The sequence below is a fragment of the Marmota marmota genome, unplaced genomic scaffold (genome assembly GCF_001458135.2).
Source record: "Marmota marmota marmota unplaced genomic scaffold, marMar, whole genome shotgun sequence".
In the NCBI taxonomy this organism is placed as follows: domain Eukaryota; kingdom Metazoa; phylum Chordata; class Mammalia; order Rodentia; family Sciuridae; genus Marmota; species Marmota marmota.
This window is the reverse complement of record NW_025999990.1, coordinates 12,431,021-12,453,403: the sequence shown is the minus strand read 5'-3', so window position 1 is coordinate 12,453,403 and position 22,383 is coordinate 12,431,021. Positions and strand designations below refer to the sequence as shown.

General features: G+C 38.4%; 1 protein-coding gene across 4 annotated transcripts in view; it reads left to right on the top strand.

Annotated features, from left to right (window-relative positions):
• Window positions 1–10,306: 10,306 nt before the first annotated feature.
• Wdr7 (WD repeat domain 7) overlaps window positions 10,307–22,383 on the top strand; it is a 334,029-nt gene continuing 321,952 nt past the window's right edge. For 2 of the 4 annotated variants that reach the window (XM_015482357.2, XM_048806161.1), the window contains exon 1: window positions 10,307–10,582. The gene's annotated coding sequence lies outside the window, so the exon portion shown is untranslated. Of the gene's footprint in view, window positions 10,583–10,678; window positions 10,809–22,383 lie in introns of those variants that run through there. The other 2 variants (XM_048806162.1, XM_048806160.1) reach the window with 2 other exon arrangements.

Here is a 22,383-nt window from a genome sequence, read left to right as displayed (position 1 = left end):
GTGTCTAAAAAACAAAAAGTGTCTAAAATAACAGTTATAGCAGATTTATGAAGGGGAAAACATAACTTATGAAATCAAAGCCTTAACAACCTATGGATTATTGAGAACAAATGTGAAAAGAAGCATTAAAAAAGGTATGACTGGGCTGGGGATGTGGCTCAAGTGGTAGCGCGCTCGCCTGGCATGCATGCGGCCCGGGTTCGATCCTCAGCACCACATACAAACAAAGATATTGTGTCCGCCGAAAACTAAAAAATAAATATTAAAAAAATTCTCTCTCTCTCTATCTCTCTCTCAAAAAAAAAAAAAAAAAGATATGACTGGGGCTGGGTTGTGACTCAGCAGTAGAGCACCTGCCTAGCACATGAGAGGCCCTGGGTTCAATCCTCAGCACCACATAAAAATAAATAAATAAAATTAAGCTACATTTAAAAAAAAAAGGGTTTGACTGAGGCATTACAATGTTTATTTTCCCTGTGTCCCACCAGATGTACTCTCAACTTTTCTCCACTCTGCTCTCCACCCTAGGAAGCTGACCTATATGGAGTGAACAGGATTTCTTTTTAAAGCTTCTTGTTAGAGGTTGGATGGTGGAAGAGAGTGAGATCCAGTTATTTATTTTCTCAGCCCTGTTCCTGTTGTGTTGCCACTGTTTTGCTGTTTTTCCACCAAAACGATATAGCTCCATACCATGTTTAGATTCCTATAGCCATGATCTTCTGTCTCTTCAGGCCTGGGAAGGAATCACTCCTGGCTGTTGGTAGCACCAAGGTAATTGAGAAATCTTGGCCTAGCCACCAGGGCTGCTGATGCTAGAATAGAACTGATTAAACCAGAGAATCCTGAATTGAACACCTCACACAAATATCAGAGACTATGGCCGCTATAATCCCAAGGTATTTATCCATACAAAGCAGAGGTACCTGGAAGCTGTGATTCCGGGATGGGCTTATAGCATGACCCACCTCTAGTCACCTAGCACTAACCTAAATAACTGGTCAGCCCAGATACTACCACTAATTAGCAACACTCAGAGACTTTACTCTCCTAATACCAAAAGAAGACATTGGGTTTAAAATAACTATCATTTTTTTCCTCCCTTATTCTCACCTTCACTGAGCCTACTTGTGTGGTGGATCCTGTCCCTATCTTGACAAACTTCCACCCCGACTCCATCCTTGATGTCTTTATATTTTCTTTTTAAAAACATCATAGCCTTTTCATTCTCCAAAACTCTTTCTACAGATTTGTTAATAAATCTCTTACTAAATTATCCTCAATTACTCATTTTGATGTGTTTTTTCTTTTTGTGACTCTACCTTGTATAAAAAATTTAAATGGTTAAATGCCATTTGGAAGCTAGAAGATTAAATAGCAAGCTGAAGACAAATATATGAGAGTTGCCAGCATAGAAATCATGTTTGATATAACTAACATAGATAAGTTCATCAGGAAATATACAGAAAAGCAAAGGGTTACAGTGTAAATTTGAGGAAAACTGTCCAGATTAAAATGATAAGTTATCAAAGAAACTGAGAGAAGGAAAAATCACAAAAGCCAAGGGTCAAAGACCAAGAAGGTGAAGGCTGGGAAAAACCTTTGAATATATCAAGGGAATAATTGGTTATCACCTACACCAACCACTGTGGGTCAGCAAATTAGAATCAGTTTAATGACAACCATAACACATTCGTCGGGGCCTGAATCCTCAGAAATTAAAGATGAATATTGAGTGCACATTCTGGTGAAAGCTTTTCATAGCAATCCAAATATACACGCAGAATTGTGGTTGTTATCCTTACTTCATTAATGAAAAGGTTGACATTCAGATATGTGTGCAATTGATTCAGAGTTATATAATTAAGTAGTTGTGTAGCTTTCTCTGGGTGTCACTCAGCGTTATATAGAAACCGACTATGTATGTGCATGGAAACATTTAGCAGATGTTATTCTGAGGTAATGCTGTTCTAAATGTTTTTTTTTCTTGTCTATATTTTCTAAATTTCTTCAATAATTATAAAGCACATGTATAATAATAAAAAGAAGGGACAGCTGCAACAACAAAAGCAAAAAAGACCTACAAAAGAATTCTACAAAGATAATCTGAGTAGCAAAGCAAAAATGATATTCACAGTTAATTAGGCTCCCCATTTCACTTAATTACTGTTTAATATCATTAAATAAAAATAAACATTTAGTGAGTGGAATTTTCCCCCAGTTAATATTTTTCTTTGAAATTCTTGTATGCCACCCTGAAAATTCCATTTCCTGAAATTTCCATGAAAATTATAGAAAAATCTTGAAGACTCAAAAACCTCTGCAAAGATGGCTTGTGATTATTCTTAGACAGATGTGGAACACTTTCCCCATTCCCGGGAGTAACATTCAGAGGTGCCAAATGTGCTGCACATAAACTGGCCCCTCCCCGTTCCCTTGGCTTGTCCCTGGTGGATCTTTGAAGCCAAATTTCCCATGGAATCTTGCTTCAGACTCAGAATACATTCAGTGGATCCACTACCAGAGTCAACATTGTAGCTGAAACCTATTTGCATTCCCACACTTTACCATAAACGCAATATCCTGAAATTCATATTCTTGTCAGTTCACTAAAATGTAGGTTCCCAGTTGCATACCTAGAGATTCCAATTCATTAGAACTGGAGTTGATCCAGGACTCTGCATTTTAATAATCGCCCAGGGTACTGATGCAAGAAGTCTATATTTTGGGGAACATTTGGTAGTAATTTGTCTACCATATACATAACATTTTCAATGCACTTACTATATACATGGTATCGTGAAAATACTTTGAAACAACCCTCTTCATAGGAGTATTGAAAGAAAGACCAGAAACTTTAACAAAAGCTAGTTAAAATAAGTGCCATAGCAAAAGTATAGATAATGTACCACAGCAGCTCCAAAAAAGGAGAGATGATTTCCTGCTGGAATGAGCGGAGAAAGCCTATGAAGGAACATGTTTTAGAGAAACATAGGAAAGAAAAGCATTAATGACTTCACTTCAAAGAAGTGACTCCTGACTGTCTTCTCGACTTATCAAGAATATAATTTGCTGCAAAGTCACCCATTCTTATCAGGTTCAGCCAGTCACTAGAGCAAGGCCTTCTATCATAATAGTTCATTATTACCATGGGTTCACTGTGCTAAGTGAGATATGTTGTACATGTATCTCTCTCCTATAGTCTTATGTACATAATAGGTCCAAAGTACCGGTTGAATAAATGAATGACCAGTAAGCATAATAAGAGTATCAGTTCTCAAAATCATGAGTACAAGAAATAGTACTTTGTTTTCTGTCATTCAATTTTATTTTGACCCTGAATCTCCATTGTCCTGCTACATCTAATTAGAACAAAACCTCAACTGGCCTCTTCCTCTCCCTGATTCAGATATTGTGCCAATTTTCTGTGGTTGGGGTTAAGAGCAGGACATTAGAGTGTAGTTTTTAGGATTATCATCTGTCTCCTCTTGGAACATACTACAGAAGCTCACTGACAATTTCAAGAGTCAAGTAAGGTATTTCCCAGATATATAAAAGAGTGTTTCTTCTGAAATTTGTATCTGAGGTGAAAAAGTCATTAAACTGGAGTTTCTATTAGGAAGCCCAAATATTTAGAAATATATTTCAGAACACTTCAACCTCTGCAATAAAATGTATAATTTTATTTATTTTAATTTTTTGCAGTGAGGATTAAAATCCAGGGGAGCTTTAACTGAGCTACATCACCAGCCCTTTTTTATTTTGAGACAAGGTCTTGCTTAGTTGCTGAGCCTCCAACTTGCAATCCTCTTGCCTCAGCTCCCAAGTTAAAGGCATGTATCACTGCACCTGGCTTCTGTGAATTTTTTAAGAGTATGTTCTGGATTTGCCTTAGCCAGTTCCCACTGTTGTAACAGAATATCTTAGACCTGGTGCTTAAAAACCAAACATATATTTCTTGCTGTACTGAGGACTAGCAGATCCAGCATGTGGCTCTGTTGCTGTTTCGCAGATGACTATCTTCTTTTATCCTCCCATGATGGGAAGAAAGAGAGGAAAAGCAAGCTTTCTCTGGTCTTTTCTAATTCCATGATGAGAATTCCTCATGATGCCATTTGGGTACCTCCCAAACACCTCACACCCAAATGGCATCACATTGTGGGGTAGATTTTTAACATATGAATGGGGGCACAAAATTTAGTCTATTGTTGAAATTAACTCTTTAGAAGTAAAATCTCTACATAACTAACAATCCATGTTTCACTTGGAGAGCACTTTTTGCTTGTGGCAGCAGCACAGTTATTGTCTAGCTAGAAAAGACTGACAGCAAAAGAAATGATTAAAATCTTAATAAAGATTTTTATTATGTTCAAAGCCCTCTCTCAGGCTTGTCTTGGAGCAAATCCTTGTGTGTGCATATGTGCACACACCCCCTCATCATTCAGTCCATTCTTAAGTTACTTATCTATACGTCCAAAGGCTAGATACTGAAGAAATTCAATAAAAATAAAATTTTATCTTAATGGCTTTTCTACAATAAGAAGTGATTATTTACACAATGTTAAAAACAATATTTCCTACCCAAATTCAGAATATTAATATTGGAAGGGAAGTAGGAGGATCACACCCACAACTGGCAGAAAGTTCCAAGATAATCAGTTCTCACAATGGTGGTTGTATCTATGTCCCCACCAAAATGTGAGCAAATTGGCCACAAGAACCAGGTTTTTGTATTTCCTGCATAGTGCCTAAGCAGTGCCTAAGCAGATTGTCTATTGGTGTTGAATAAGTAACCCATTTCATCTTCGTGAATTACATTTAGGATAAGCAAAGTAAAATACAAATTTTATGAAGATGGAAGTAAAGTTAACATGCTATTGTCACTATCCACTTTACCTCATATTACTGTGGCATAAATGCCAAGCATCGTATAATTTCATCCGTAAGTATTTCAACCAGCATGTGTAGAAGGGATCCTTTTTAAAAATCATAATCAAAATGCCATTACTACATCTAATATATTTTAAAAACTTATTTTATATTATTATATTTTATATTTATATTAGTGTTAAAATTTCCTGCCTTTCTCCTGATTTACTTTGTAACTTATTTGAATCAATATCTAAATGAGGTCTCTCATGTCTCTTTCCTTTCTTATGCCTCTTAAATCTCTCTTTCATTAAAATTTTGTTTAGTCTTTACTTTTGTCCAGTTTTTTAGGTGAAAAAAATGAAACTGAAAGAAAGGTTGCAAAAGGAAGTACAACGAAGACTGCAGATTTATCAGTTGTTAAGACTGCTCCATGGAACAACTTGGGAAGCAGACTCTGAGATGCAATGATGAGTCCAGAAGGTTTATTGGGGAATAACAACCCGAGGGGAAAGAGGGAGAAGCAGGATTGATCAGAGAGAGACTATGGCAGACTCCACTAACCCAAGAGAGTGCTCCAGGGCAGATTGTTTATAAAAAGACTCCTTCTTGGGACAGAAAGAGCCAATAAGCCTTAATACTCTTCCCTTGCACATTGACCAGGGTTCCCCAGGAGAAGCATGCCTCTGGCCACCTTCTCTTGCTTCATTTATTCATTAACCTGCTTCTCAAAGTAAGGTGACCAGCTGAGGCAACACCAAAGAAAGAACAGTGACCAAAGTAGGTGGGAAGTGGCTCTTCCTTGACGGGGAATCTGGATAGTGCATCTCTGTGTTTCCCATGATCCTCTGTCTGCACTGTGTGGATCCCCTTCTCCATACAGATTTGGGATGTAGCTCTTCCAGGGTTCTACAGGTTCTCTCTTCCTGAAGGGAAACCTTGAAGAGCAGGGTGAATAGGACGGTCTCAAGCCCCTGTTGCTGCATTGGTGATGGACACTCATCACCTCCTTTACTATCCTAATTTCCCCTTGCAGATCCTGGAAGTTTGTTGAGGTAATTCCAAATTTTCTTTGGCTAGGACTTTTAGCACCCCCAATCTTCCCTCCTTCTACAAAGAAGGCCTGAATATGGAGCAACTAGAGATATTTCTAGAAAAAGGCAACATGTTACTTGGAAAGAAATGGTTTGATTCAGTAGAAGTCATGAGATAGGGAGAAAAAGAGAAGTCTTACCAGTGGATTTTCACATCATGTGAGAAAGTTCAAAGGGAAGCTCTTAATTACACAAGGGGGTTTAAATTACACAAAAATCACACAAAGAACATTTGTTAAATTCCTCTACTGCAACGTGATAAAGTGTGAGGACTCTTAGAGAGAGCATGAGCCCCTAACTGATGTGACTTTTAGGAGAATGGATAACCTAAGAAAAAGATACTATTAGCAAAGTGTGAAGCACTTTGGGGCACAGCAAATTAATTACAGTCTAGATGAGGAAGAAAAAGAACAGCATTGTGAAATAATCAGAAAATGACAGTAACAATGAGATCATTGTCACATTGCTGGGCCATGTGATCATCTCTCTTTTTTGAAATTTATAAGTGGAGGAACAAGTCTCTGCCTTTGGGAGAGCTAACTTGGAACCCAAGAAGTCCAGAAAGGCTTGGTGTGTTGTAGGGTGATTTGCTACTAAATTCTAAAGACAAAGTGATTCCTGCATTTTATTTAATGCCTCTAGTGTGATCAAAGCCCTATCCCTTACCTTATGGGTTCTATTTATTGTTCTCTTTCAGTGACAACTATACATTTTTGGTTAAAATGACAACGACAATAGGGGCTGGGGATGTGGCTCAAGTGGTAACACGTTCGCCTGCCATGCGCGGGACGCTGGGTTAGATCCTCAGCACCACATACAAATAAAATAAAGATGTTGTGTCCACCGAAAAACTGAAATATAAATATTAAAAAATTTTTTAAAAAATGACAAAACAATATCTCCCTTTCCTCCTTACCCCCCTGTGTTTCCCATTTAACTTACATGGTACATTGCTGCCAAATTAATATTTGTGGCAGGCATACCGTAAGATGACATACCCCTGACCCCAATAAGTCACATCTTTGTATGAACCTCTCTTCTGGAGAGTAGGTGAAACCTATTGCTTGCTTACCAGTAGAATATGGCAGAGCTACCAGGCTGCCCCTCTCTTATTTAGGTTACTATCTATATGTACGTTTATATATCCGTATCGTTATCTGTACCTATGTCAGTATGACTCCTTCTTTCTTGGGTTCACTTCATTCTCCTTGCTGGCTTTGAAGAAGTAAGCTGCCATGTTGCAAGAAGGCTTTTGATAAGGTCATGTGTTAAGGAACTGTGGCCTCCAGGACCTGATGGCCACTTCCAGCTGATTTGTCAGTAAGAAGCCAGAGACCTTAGTCACTTAGCAACAAGGAAGAGAAGGAGACAGTATGAGTTTGGAATTAGATTCTTCTCCAGTTAAGTCTCCAGATGAGACTGTGGTGGTACCCTTGTGAAAGCATGAGGACAGGAGTTGTGCCTGAACTCTTTTTCTTGGAAGTGGAGGCAATAAATTTGTGTAGCTGTAAGTCACTGAGTTTGAGGCAATTTATTATAAAGCAATCAAAAATGAATATAACATTATTAGGAAAAGTATTGCTCTATATATTGGTTGAAATTATCCAATTATTTTGTTAGTGTCTTTGGAATAAAGTACAAAAAGCTTAAATCACTTTTTAAATTATTATTGGGTCTGGGCCCAACCTGATAAAGTCCCTACCAACCCAAAAGAGCATCAAGGCAAAGGTTGCCTGTTAGAGGAGTCCCCCACAGGGTGGAAATAGCTAGACCCTAAATCTACATTTTCCCATATGTCTCCTTCATTCCCTATACTACCCTCAAATTTAATTGTTGAGCATTTATAGCCATGTGTTACATTTCAATATTGGTGCCAAAGATTTCTTCTTTTACCAATTTATCCTATCCTAAATCATTTCCATTTTTCTAGACCTTCATAAAATCTAATGTGATTACACTTCCTTACTCCCACCTAGGAGTATTTCATCACCTTTCTTCCCTATTCCTTACTTGTGCATTTTTCGTACTGTAGCGTAATATAGCTTATACATCTTGGTGGACGTTTGTCATTCTTTTTAGCTGCCCAGCATCCAATATGCTTCCCAATGTTTAGGAAATTCCCTACCTCCTGAGTCTCAGAGAGAAGCAGGGCCTGATTCCGAATATGCCAGATTTTTGTTTTCTCAGTAAGATTTTTATATAATCCCTCTGGATTGAGAAGAATAAATGTTTTATCCAAATAAATATATTCAGGATCAGCTTACTGAATATCCAAATCTTATTTTTCAGGAAGGTTATATTTAAAACTCATGTATGTATTTGTATGTGTAATTTTTCTGAACCAGAAATGTTTTAGTCATTAATATATGAATATTTATGTTAGCCCTGTAGCTCATTAGATTTTATATAAATATAGGTGGTGGTGATAAGTTTTGTAAACTTGGTAGAGAAGGATCAGAGTGATAATAATACAAAAACTTTTCATTAATCTTTAAATTATGGAGGATTATGAACTTAATGTTATAAATGTACTCATCAAAACAATAGAGGAAATGTGTGTACTGAAGCCAGCGGGCTTAGGAATTAACTTATTCTATTTAACATCATTTTTTTCTCCTACAACTAAATGGTTGTAAAGCATTTAGTCAAAAGCAGAAGAAAATCACAGAATTCCAATTTTCAGCACAAGACAACTTCAGAATTATTGATTTTCAAGTACTTTATTAACTTCCCAGGTCAACAGTATGGCAGCAGATTTGGTCTCTAGAAATAAACAGAAGCAGCATATAAGAAAAAGGATACCTAAGACCTAAAGTACAGTGCAGAAGTTAGATGCTAAATGGTCTGGTGAAGGAACAAGGGTTATGACACCCAGGACACCGATGGGGCTCTAATGTGTTTTTGGGGAGAAGCTGTCTGCCTGGGGGGAAAGGGGAGGGACGATTTGCCATTAGCTGAAATAACAAACTGTAACAGGAAACTTTTTTCCCTCAGCATTGGGGACTGAACCCAGGTGCACCCTACCACTAAGCTACATCCCCAGCCCTTTTTATTTTTTATTTTGAGACAGGGCCTCACTAAGTTGCCCAGGCTGGTCTGGAATTTGACTGAAAGCCTTTTGACCAAAGCAACAGTCAGCACCCTTTGGCAAATTACTAAAAAAACTACCTGTGATTGTTCCTGCTCTGGTCCCCTAGTTCCATTCTCCAGGCCCTGTATCCAATAGGATTTTGCAAGTTAAAGTGTGATCCCAGGAGTGGCAGCGAGGGATATCACCTGGGAGCTTGTTGGAAGTGCAGAATCCCAGAACCCACCTCAGACCTACTGAATCAGAAACTTACCATAACAAGATCCTAAGGTGATTCATATATACAGGACCTTTTGAGGACTGCAATAGGATTCTTACTTATCCCATAAATCCACTAGTAAGCGTATACAGACAACAAAACAAAACAAACAACAATGACACCATCAAAAACCATATACTGAATCTCTTCCTTCTTTCTTTCTTTCTTTCTTTCTTTCTTTCTTTCTTTCTTTCTTTCTTTCTTTCTTTCTTCTTTCTCTCTCTCTCTCTCTCTCTCTCTTTAAAACAACAACAACAACAAACAAACGGAATTGACCATTGGTCACCAGCATGCCACTAGTTTTCAACTTGGCTGTCATCCATTCATTCATTCAATCAACCAGTCAATATTTGGGAGGAAGATAGAGAAGCACAGTGTCATTAACATACATTGAACTCCTTTAATTCCCTATAGATTCACGAGGTTATTATCCTAGTTTTGTAAGTGGGAAAAATGAAAAGAGAATGCAGAGAAGCAACACGCTCAAGATGACACTAACAATGTGCAGTGGAGGAAGTGAGATCCAAACACATGCCAGACTGCAGACCTCATGCTCCACTAAGTAGTTCACACAGAAAACATATATTCATTCCCTATTCTCTAAAAGAGTGTTGCACAAGGTCGGGCTTCCTCTAGTTGCAAAGGAGAGTTCCTTCTCTGGCCGTCTGCGTCGTGGGTAACAGCCAAGTTCTGAAGCCCACAGGAAAAGAGTAACATTTCCCAGCCCCCTGAACTGAGTCGTAGTGGAGCAAGAACAAACTCTCAATATCCTGGCCCCAGGGAAGACCTAGAGTTGCCACTCAGCCTCCTCTCAGCTCGGTCCTCCCAACGAGCAGTGGGAGGCGAGAGGACAGCCTAGAGCAGCCTTCCCACAACCATCATGGCGGCCGTGAGCTCCTAGCTCACAGCTGACCCTCGCGCCGCCTTCCGGTCTCCACGGTAACAGGCCGGCTCCTACGCGCTGACTTAGGCACGGCTTGTTGGGAAATGGTGAGCACTTCCCTCCCCCTCATTTTTGCGACAGTTGCAGCGAAAGTCACGGCAGTTGAGCCTGGTGTCAGCTGATTTACTGCGGCGGCGGCGGCAGCGGCACCTTGCAACCTCAGTGGGGAGAGGGCGATCCGCCGGCGCTTGCAGCTCCCGAGGATTTCGCACTTGGATTTGCGCACCCCAGCTTCTCCTTAGATACGCCCTCGCCTTGTCCTCTCTTGTTGGGGCTCCCACGGCTGATTGATCTGACAGACCACATCGCGGCATGTGATGAAGCTGTGACAGGTAGGAGGGCTTGGAGCCTCTCCCGGGTAAACCCCCGCACGCGGTTTGCCCGCATTGTCGAGGGTCAAGGGTCACAAGCCCGCCTCAACCCGGGCGGCGCCAGCTGTCAGATCGCTGCTGCTGAAAGCTCTGTTGGGTGCTTAGCCTGTAGGTTCAGGCCCGCGGCCAGGAGCCTTTATCAGGATCGTGGGGGGTCCCGCCAGGGGTCTTTGGGGCCCCATGCCTGGTGAGTGACATATGCGCTTGTGACAGTGGCTTTGGTTTTGAGATGCAACTACTTTGCCTCCAGGGACAATCTAAACGGGATGCGGTGATAGTGATGATCATGGATGGTTATTGACAGTGCTTTCAGGTAATGTGTTTGCTTCTGGGGTACAAATGATCTGCCTTTACCTGTTGGTACTGCTCTTTAGTTTGCCCTTGCCGGCGGTACTGAGGCGTCTGTTAGTTTCACCTTTTAGATGCCACTTGCCTGTTCCTATTCCTTTGCCCTAGGAGCTGGTCTGAGAGGATATCTGCAACTTCACTTACTAATGGGTCCTCGCGTTTTGAAGCTATGTTTGGAGTCACCACTACCTTTCTTTCGATTTAAAAATCATATTGTATCTTTTGTTCTGTACTTTATTGTATGTTTGACCCACTTGCTGTGTCTCTGTTAGGTTCAATGCAGAATTTGCCTGTTCTTATACTGTGAAACTATGGCATCTTCAGTTGCACCGTGGGCTGCATTGGCATCTTGATGCTGCTGAGTTTCGGGTTTAGTCAGTCACAGCTACAGATTCTTTCTCCCTGACATTTGCCATGAAATCAAAAAGGCAAACTAACCTTTCCTAATGTTTGTTTCTTGGGATAGTGTGGACAAGATGGCAAGAATCTCCTGTTGTATGAAAGAAATGAACTATTTTTGACATTTTGTTACATAAAAATTGGGATCTTTTTGCTTTATAAGAAAACTTGTGATAGTGTGGAGGTGGATGGCAGCTCAAAAATGAAAATAATCTATCGAAAATGTCTTATTTTGAAGAATTAAAGATGCCCTATTTCATCCAAAATAGCAGATCTTAGTTACTTTAGGTTGGGGATTGGTTTTTACCTTGTTTGAGTATCACTGTGGGAACTTAAATTTTGGGGTAGTGACTCTTGTATCTAACAATTTTCTTTTATATTGGATGTTTTATTTTGAAATTCAAGGAAATCGGGTGGTTTCTTCATGTAATAAGTTTAGCACTGAAAACTTTTGAAATGGTGGTCTGTTTTTTGCATGCATATCTTGAGAAGAATAGGATAATATTTAGGTATAGAAGAGAGTCCTTAAAGACTGTTTTGAACCTCAGATGCAAGGAATTGAGTTAGTCTTATTCAATTCAGTCATCATCACTGGGCTGTTTAAGTCCTCTCCTTTTTTTTTTTTTTTTATCATGCAATGACTTTTATTTCCAAATCTCCGTTCTCTTGCTCATCCACCAGTGGCAACCATCTAATGTGTGTGACATGCATTCTTCTGTTTGTGTGATTAAATGTGTGTGACTTTGGTATCCACATTTTAAATTTATACAGATGAGGGGCTGGGGTTGTGGCTCAGCAGTAGAGCACTCGCCTAGCAAGTGTGAGGCCCTGGGTTCAATCCTCAGCACCACATAAAAATAAATAAAATGAAGGTATTGTGTCCAATTACAACTAAAAAAGAAATCATACAGATGATGTCCTGCTATATAGCATATTAATTTCTTTCTTTTCCTGTTGTGTTTTAAAGACCTATTTGTATTGTTGTCCATTGCTTCTCTGCTGCACAGTATTTCAGAATGTACATCTACTTCCATTCATTTGCCTATTTGTGGATGCTCACATTGCCTTCATTTTCCTAGCACAGTGATGAATACAATACTGTTATAAATATATCACTTAGATTTCTGTGATGATATCTTTGAGACATACATCTAGGAATGTGATTATTGATAATACAATATTCGTGTATTTAATTGAAGCACTGCCAGATTATGTTCCAGAACAAACTATAGTTGTTTCTACTCCTAGGTACTTCATGCAGATCTCTCTATCTTTATATCCCCTCCAATATTTGATGTTATACAGTGCCTTAATTTTTCCAGAATAATAGGTAGAAAACAAAATGTGATTTAAAATTACGTTCCACTATTAGTAATAAATTTGAGCATTTCTTTTTTTTTTAGAGTAGTCCCAATAGAGGGTTGCCACTCCAATTTATTTTTATTTTATTTTATTTTATTTATCTTTTATTTTTTATTTTTATGTGGTGCTGAGGATTGAACCCAGTGCCTCATGCATAGTAGGCAAGTGCTCTACCCCTGAGCCACAACCCCAGCCCTTGAGCATTTCTTCATGTACAATTTACCTTTTGCGGTTTTTTCTTTTGTAAAATTGCCTTTTCTTCCTTTTACCTATTTTTATTTTAACATTTTAGTCTGAGTGAGTTTATTTTCTGTTGAGTTAGCATAGTACCACAGATTGGATAAGTTGTAGCACAGAGTTTTATTTTGGCTCATGGAGGTGCAAGTTTGAGGGGATGCACCTAGTGATAACCACCACTTTTTTTTGTTTTGTTTTCTTTTCAATACTGAGGATTGAACCCATGGGCACTCTTATCACTGAACTACATCCTAGCCCTTTTTATTTTTTCATGTGAGGCAAGGTCTTGCTAAATTGCTTAGGTGGACTCATGATTGTGATCCTTCGGCCACAGCCTCCGGAGTTGCTGGGATTATTGGTGTGTATTATCACCACAGGTATGGTGATAACCTTCTCTCTGGCTGTGTCCTGGGGCAGTGCAAGGCATCACGTGGCCAGAGACAGGAAATGCACACATGTGTATGTAGGTATCTTCTGGTTTGTCTCCCTGTTCTCATAAGGCCACTGATTTTCAGTCCTGGGGGCTGTATTCTGATATTATGTATTCTTCATCACCTCCTGAAGGTCCCACCTCTAAACATTATTATGAGATTAAATTTCCTCTCCCTAAATACATCACATAGGGATTAAATTTCAACACGGGAACTCTTGGGGAATACACTCAAACCCTGTCCAAACCAAAGGTCTCTCAAACCGGAGACCTTTCTTGATTTGCAGAAGTCCTGGTATTTCTTAGATGATAATCCTTTAAATATTACAAGTATATTTGTTGCCAATAAGCAATTTGTTGATAATCTTTTTAAAGTATATCTTTCATTGAACAGGCATCTTCAATATTTAAAGAAATTTTTTTTGCAGTTGTAGATGGACAGCATACCTTTATTTCATTTGTTTATTTTTATGTGGTGCCGAGGATCAAACCCAATGCCTCACTCATGCTGGGCAAGTGCTCTGCCACTGAGCTACAGCCCCAGCCCCAGACATCTTCAATTTTGACAAAAAACTTCTTCCCCATATGGTTTATATTTTAGAGGTTTTGTTTTATAAGTTTCCCCTCAGTTCTATTACAGAGTTAGTCTCCTGTGTTATTTTTCACTAACTTCACAGTTTTCTTTTAAACTTACAGATTTTTAATGCATCGGGAGTCTGTCTTTCCACAGGTCATAAGTTTGTGATTCAGTTTCTTTTCCGTAGAATGTTTCCTAGTGGGCTTCTCCTTTTCCCGTAGGTAGTGGTACTGTGTTCACTGTGTTGAGTTCTCACGTGTACCCTGAACACTGGATCCTCCTCCTTCTGTTTGACTGCTCTTGCTCTAATACCACGCTGTTGCTTTATAGTATATTTTTCCTCTATATTAATAATTCTTTCCATTTATTTTACTTTAGCTTTATGGTGATATAGATTCACAGGAAGTTTCAAAAATAGTGAAAAGATCTGGTTTTCCCTGATGGTTACATTTTATATAATTTCATTCAACTTTCTTCAGTGGTTACATTTTATGTAACCATAGGTACAGTATCAAAACCAAGAAATTGATGGTTGTTCAAGGCCTATGTACAGTTCTGTGCTATTTTATCTGTGTAGGTTTTTGTAACCACTGCCACAATCAAGATAGAGAACTATTCCATTGCCACAAAGATCTCCTTTGTGTTACCCCTTTCTAGTCTAGTGATTACTAATCAGTATTCTGTCTTTATAATTTTGTTATTACAGGTCTGATAAATAAATGGAAACTTATCACATGTAATCTTTTCTAATTAATTGACAAATTGTTGAATGAAACAATTCTTGAGATGCATCCAAAATGTTGCATGTATCCATAGTTCTTTCTTTTTAGAATTGTTGAATAGTATTCCACAGTATGTATGCGCCACAGTTTAAGCATTCACCTGAACATCTGTGCTGTTTCCCATTTGTGGCTATTACAAATAAGGCTGCTAAGAACATTTTTGTACAGTTTTTTTTTTTTTTTTTTTGTAGGGACATAACTTTTCTCTTTTTCTGGGATAAATGCCCAGCAATATGATTGCTGGATGGTATGGTAACTGTATGTTTAGTGTTTGAAGAAACTGCTAAAGTGTTTCCCAGACAGGCTGTACCATTTTACTTTTTAAACAGCAGTACATGAAATATTCAGTCTCTTGGCATCCTTACCAGCATTTAGTAATTGTCACTATTTTTTTTTTAAATTTTAGCTATTCTATTAGATATGTAGTAATGGTCTGGTGGACTGTTATCCTAACTAATATAGTATGGATCTTGAAGTAATTTTAAAAGTTGCAAAGTTAGACCTAGAACTATGAAGTGTGTTTATTCCTGATTATCCATTTTACATCTCCCCCATCCTTCTCCTCTTTGTGGTGCTGGGGATCAAACCCAGGGCCTTGAGCATGCCAGGCAAGTGCTCTACCACTGAGCTATGGCTGTCCTCCCAACCCCCCTGCACCCCGACCTTATCTATTACATCTCAATATAATATTTATTGTTTGTTTGTTGGGACACATAAACTCAGTGGTTAGAGTAGGGAGCTAGTGTGGTTTATAGGTTTTGTTCCTATTTGTTCATTTAATTGTAGTACTTTATAAAGAATCAACACTTTACAAATGTGCAGACCAATATCATGGGCTGAATCAAATAAGAGGAAGGATGACATAGTGAAATTCTGCCATGCATAAGAATACTACTTATGTTTCCACTTATATATCCTATAATATAATGTTAAATTAGAATTTGAATTCCATATAGATGGTTCATTTTTCTTGATCTATACCTTGTACTTAAAGCTAAATGGCTGAACCAAAAATACTTCTTTGAAAGGAAAAAACCTGCATCATTATTACATTCGGTAAATCCTAAGGGTCCAAGTGGAGTTTTTATTTCCTTCTATTAAAGAATGTATGTATGTATATTATATTCATATTAACTCTTAAGTAAGATTAGATTTCTAATCTTATTTAAATCTGGGTATGTTAACTTCAATGTGTTAGTGATGTTTAATGAAATTGCAGGGGTTTTTGGCTCATGGTTGCTTTGGTTAGTGGGAGCCATAAAATGATGGAACAATAAAATTTTAGGGCAGTGGTTAGTTCAGGGCAGAAAAATTTCTAAAACGTGGGGCTTATTCCTGGGCACTTTTGGAATAGAAAATTTCCAAAATATATGACTTTTAAACGATTATCTCCATTCAGCCTAGCAGTTGTAATTTATGGCTCTTCACTCTCACTGAAGATATTTTATGCATGCATATTTCTCTCTGAATGTTGATAGTTAGTATATGTCAGTGATAACAGAATGATAGAATGAGCTAGTTACCTTCTGTTCTTGTATTTAAGTTTATTTATTTGGCTACCTTCCTTAAAGGATCTTTTTTTCCTAACTATTTCAAAAAGAAACAAATAAACCACCACTTGTGGGACTGAAAACTTCATGTAAATGAATTATGACTCTATTTACTTTAAGAAACAGTTTTGAAATTCATTAACTGTGCTTAATTATGTCAGCTTATTTACTTCATAGGTCCTAAGATCTGTTTTATTGGTTATATGTCACATACAGAATAGAAAAGGTAAAGAAGGTAGACAAAACTCGTAGCTGGGGGAAAAACCAAGTAGTATGTTAAAAGGAATTTGATTAAGGAGACCTATAATGATCGATGAGATTATCATAGAGAAATTATTTGATGGGACAGTTCTATAAACTCAAGATATACTTTGCATGTAAAATAAAGATATGCTTTATTTATTTGTTTTTGTGGTACTGGGGATCAAACTTAGGGTGCTTTACCACCGAGTGACATTCCCAGTCCTTTTTATTTTTTTGTTTTGAGAAAGGGTCTCCATAAGTTGTGCAGGTTGGCCTTGGACTTGAAATCGTCTTGCCTCAGGGTAGCTGGTATTACAAGCGTTACCCGCTTGCACACAATTCTTTTTTAAAACAAGGCAAACATATATCATGAATTAGTTCATTTCTTCAACAAGTATTTGAATGTGTCTGATATGGCAGAAGTTTTAGGCACTGGTAATGCAGTAGAGAAAATGCAAAATTTCACCTTCATGTGCTTATGTTATAGCAGGAGAGACAGGTGATAAATAAATAAAACGTGGTGTGTTATATGGTTGAAGTGCTTGTTTGGGTAGTGGATTTGATCCTGATAGTCAGGGAAAGCTTCACCAAAAAGGTGATGTTATAGCAGAGACGTGAAGTAGGTGAATGAATGTGCCATGAGGAAATCTAGGGTTCATTGTTCTGAAGTGAGATCCTCCTTAGTGTCTTTGAGGAACACCAAGGAATCAGAGCATATGGAAAATAATAATCAAGGAGGAGGACAGCCAGCTCACTCATGAAGTATAGGTTGTTATGTAGGTGGCTTTTATTCAGCTTTAGATGAGAAGCTAAGAAAGAATTTGAGATGTGATCACAATTTTTTTTTTTTTTTTTTTACATTAGCATCACTTCACCTGCTGTGTTGAGACTGCAGGGTACAAGGATGGGAGGTGCTGGTGGTTCTGAATAGAGTGGTTGTAGTGAGGGTGTTGAGGAGGCTTTGGATTCTGAATACACTTTGAGGTATAGCCAGTAGCATTTGTTGAGGGATTGGAATGTGAAATGTGTGTATGAGAGAGGAATTAAAGACGATTGTAGGATTTTGGCCTTGGTAGGTAGCTATAAAAACAGAGTTGCTATTAACTGAGGTGGGAAAGACTGTAGGAGCAAGAAGACAGGGGTTCACTTTTGGACGTGTCGTCAAGTTGGAGAATCTTATTAGGATATGTTGGTTGGGAGCTGGATATGTGAGTTTGAAGTTCAGAAGAGAGCCCTAAGGGAGAAGTTGGGAAACTGTCAATGTGTAGATGGTCTTTAAAGCTGAAAGACTTGAGATCAGTGAGGGAAGGAATGTCACTGGGGGAAAGGAGTGCAAGGACTAACTCAGCTCTGGGTATGTTAACATTTAAAGTTTAAAAAAAAAAAGAGGAAGAAGAAAAATAAAGCCAGTGAAGTAGAAGAAAAGTCAGGAAAGTATGAAGACTTGGAGGCCAAGTAAAGAAGTATTTCAAGGAGGAAGTATAAAGTTTGCTAAATGCTGCTGATGATTCCAAGAATATGAAGATTAGGAATTGACACTTGGTTTAGCAATGGGGAGATTATTGATGACCTGTCAAGAACAGTTTGTGAGGTACCTAGAACACTTTTCTATAGAATATAGGGACATAGGTAATGCTATAAATAAGAACACTCTTAACTGGGAGAGATTATATATTTCTTCAAAATTTACAGCCAGTAAATGGGAGAGCTGGGTCCTTCCTTACTGTGACTCTCAAACCTTCACACTTTACCTAACATATTTTACTGTTCCCCTGATTAATTTGAGAGTTCAATTTCTAGTTTGGGAAATCATGTTTGTTTCTTCTTCTTTTAGGTAGTTTAATTCAGTTTATACACAGACATTTCACTGTCCAGTGTAGAATTTTGTGTGAGGGGAAAAGAAGAGAAATGTTTGGAGGTGCAGGTGAAATGAGAGGTGGGTCGCAGGAGAAAGTCACAGTTGATTGTGTCCTCAATAAAGTCTTGGAAGGCATAGTTTACTTTGAGCTTAATAACTGTTCAGATCCATGTCGATTGGTAATGGATAGAGCTTAAGTGGAAGAGCTCAGACATCCTAATGGCAGCTGCAGAAGTTTAAAACATGATTTTTATGTCTCAAAATCTATGAATCACTTTGAAAATTGTGATTTATTTTTGACCAGCTAGCTCTGCAGTTCTTCAAATCCTGTAACTTATGTGCTCGGGGCTGTTTTAGCGATAAGAAATAAGTGTAGTCTCCTGTTACCATCTGCTCATTCCACATGTTCTTTTGAAACTGAATACTGGAACTTCCTTTAACAAAGCAGTTCTAAAGTGTCAGGTTCATTGAGAATGTATTATTTGCCACCCAAATAAGAAAGTATAATCTATTTTAGCTGCTTAAGTGTTCAGAAGGTTGTGTCCCTGACAACTGTTTAATTCCAGAAACCCTTCTTTCTTCAAGTAAGCAGCTGAATACTGTAATTTCTTCAGTACCATAACTGTGTTATGGTTTAAATGTGAGGTGTCCCTCTGGAGCTCCTGTGTTAATGCAGGAACATTCAGAGGGGAAATGATTGGATTGCGAGAGCTATAACTGAATAAGTCCATCCTAGTTTGAGTGGGCTGACTGGGTAGTAATGTAGGCAGGTGAAAGTAGGTCACTAGGGACATGGCCCAGAAAGGTGCATGTTTCCTGAGGTCCCTTCCCCTTCCTCTCTCTCTGCTTGCAAGCTGCTGTGAGGTGAGCATTGCTCCTCCACCATGCCCTTCTGCCTCATCTTGGGCACAGAGCAATGGAATTGGTGGACCAGGGATTGAACTCTGAAACTGTCATCCAAAATAAACTTTCTTCTTCTAAGTTGTCCTTGTTAGGTATTTTGGTCACAGCAACAAAAAGCTGAATGAGACAGCATGTTTTATGGTCTGACTAACTCATTGCACTGTAATAAACAAAGTCTTCATTATCTGTTTCAGTTTTTTTTTTTCACCAAATCTTCAATAAATTGGTGCCAAATGCATGAGCAAAACAAAAATTAGTAATCTTAATGGCCACTTCCTTTATCACATCATACTGTGATCTTGACTTGGACATGTTGTTTTGACAAATGATGTTGGAATGCTCTCTGACCATTTGAATAAAGCTTTGCAAGCTTTTCTTCCTTCATTGCTGCTGTGGCAAGAACATGTAGCTATTTTGTTTAGTCTCTGCTTCTCTTATTCCCTAGTGGTAAGAGGGTAATTGAGGCCTACTCGTGGGAGAGGGTTTGAGTTTGTTTTTTTTCACAAGTCACAGGGGCCTGCCTGGTGCAGAGGAAGTACACAGACTGGGAAAATATCGATATTCCCATGAAAATGCTATGAACTTAGGATAGAAATATATCTTACTTTGCGTTTGAAAGTTTGAAAAACAATGTGGAAAAATTAACATTGATCTGACACTTGATTTTTTAAATATATAATCTTAAAGTATTTTGTAGTTTTTAGAAATCATATGAGATACCAATATCATGTGGGATATTGTGTAACAGAATAATCTTATCAGAATATTACTCCTTAGGTTATTGATAGTTTCAAAGGGAAAAACACTGAGTTACAGTGGAAATATCTGATAGCCACTACTTAAACAATGGTCAAGCTGGCATCACTGATATTAGGGCAGTGTGACATTATATGCTTCCCGGGGTGATACAGTGCGAAGCATGTATCACCTGTGGAGTGTTCTTGCTAGAATGTTGACTTAGGCTTAATGAAGCCTTTACATTCAATTTTCAGTTTATAAGAAAAACAGATGATCATCATAAAAAGTCAGAAAAGTCTGAAATTTGGAAGATTGGACAAGCAATTGGCTTTGTATTCTTTTTTAAAGCTAATATTAAAGGCAGGCATGGTGGCACACACCTGTAATCCCAGTTGTTTAGAAGGCTGAGGCAGGAGGATTGCAAGCTCAAAGGCATCCTCAGCAATTTTGGGAGGCATGTCTCAAAAATAAAAAGCACTGGGGATGTTCCTCAGTGGTTAAGCACCTCCTGGTATGAATAAATAAATAGTTTTTTTTCTGGAACTAAAGAGACATAACAACTGTTTTAGTGTGTTTGGGCTTCCATAACAAAATGCCATAGAATGTATGGCTTAAACAACAGTTTATTTTCTCATAGTTCTGAGGCTGAAGTCCCATATAAACTTGTTGTTTTTTTTTTTTTTTCCTGGTGAGGGCTGTTCTCTTGGCTTGCAGATGACTGCCTTCTTACTGTGTCCTTATGATGGTGGGGAGCTAGAGACTTCTTGTGTCTTTTTCTCTTATAAGAGCCCTGGCCCTATCACCTTAGAGTGCTGCCCTTTTGACCCATTTAACCTTATAACCTCCTGTTTCCAACTACAGTCATATTGGGGTTAGGCTTCAAAGTATGAATTTTGGGAGGACACAGACATCAAGTTTATAACAACCAACAAGTACCTAAAACCTGAGAATTTAAAGGTCTGGGGAAAAAAGTTAGAAAAGATATTTTGTAGATAATCGAAGGAATTTGAATACAGACTCAATTGTAGATGCTCTTAGAGAATTATTATAGTGTTGATGATGGGGACTGTGACACTTGTATTGTGTTTTTGAAGGAGAATGCCCTGTTCTTAAGTTCTGCATTTAAAGTATTTAGGGGTGAATTGTCATGCTATTTGTTGGTTATTTTCAAATGATTCAGTGAAAATAAATAAGTAAATCAAATGTCCATATATACATGTGTGTATAAATATCCACATGCATGTCTGTCTACAAAGCATATATGTAGATGTTCACATTGACAAGGGAAATATGAAAATATATTTGTTGAATAATCTTTATACTATTCTTTGCACACTTTGTATAGTTGAGATTTCTCAGTAAAAATATGGGAGAGGGGAGTCGGAAAAAAGTAAAGTTTGTCTTATGCTTTTTTAAATGGCACAACTGGAAAAAAAAACAAACGTAAGGGCAGATCAGAGTAAAAGATCTTTGTTTTGAATTTTTCTTAACGAATTTTAGGCGTTCATGTATGTAGTGAAGAAAACTGAAAAAATAAGAGGAGGATAATTGGGAAATTACACTGAATCAGAAAAAAAAAAAAAAAAGAGTGTTCAGGATGCACAGATAATCACCAGAGTCAAATTAGCACCTGCCTAGGCCACAAAGGATGAGTGAATGTGGGGAGAATAGATGTTAATAGTCAAGGGCAAAGCATCCTCTTTCCTCACTTCTTCTGTAAGGCATAGGGTCTCTACAATGTTGGAAAACTCTGTCCTGGAGTAAGTATCATTACAGAGAAACCGTTGATCTCTTCATGTAGTGGTGTATCTTGAGTGTCCTTAAATGATGTCTGTTTGAGGGTAGGAACTCTAGAGCATGGGAGGCTTTCTGTGGTAAAGAAATGGAAGCACTAGGTTAAAGATCACAAGTTTCAAGATGTGCATTGTACTAGAGAATGAATTATCCATGAGCAGGAGCAAGCGAAGGCAAATAACAGGTGCAAGTGTGTTGGACAAAAATGAGATGTCAAAGGGGGAAGATGGCGGCGAGGGGAGTGCATTACCCCCGTGTGCTGCTTCTCTGTGTGGGAGTATGACAAGTCAGGACGGCTAAAGGATATCTTGTTAGGAATTTCCAGCAATAGTGGGGTGCTCCGGAACCTGGAGGAAGGATTTCCATCGCACGAGGATCGGCTACGGGGACTCAAACGCGAGAGGTTTGTCGCACGGAGGGTAACTGCTTATTCAGCAAATCGCCCCGCGGCGAAAGTCTGCAGTGTGCGCTGGGATAGAGACGCAGGGTTACAGCGCTGCAGTTTCTGCCAGCCGCGAAAGCACCGTACTCAGGGCTGAAT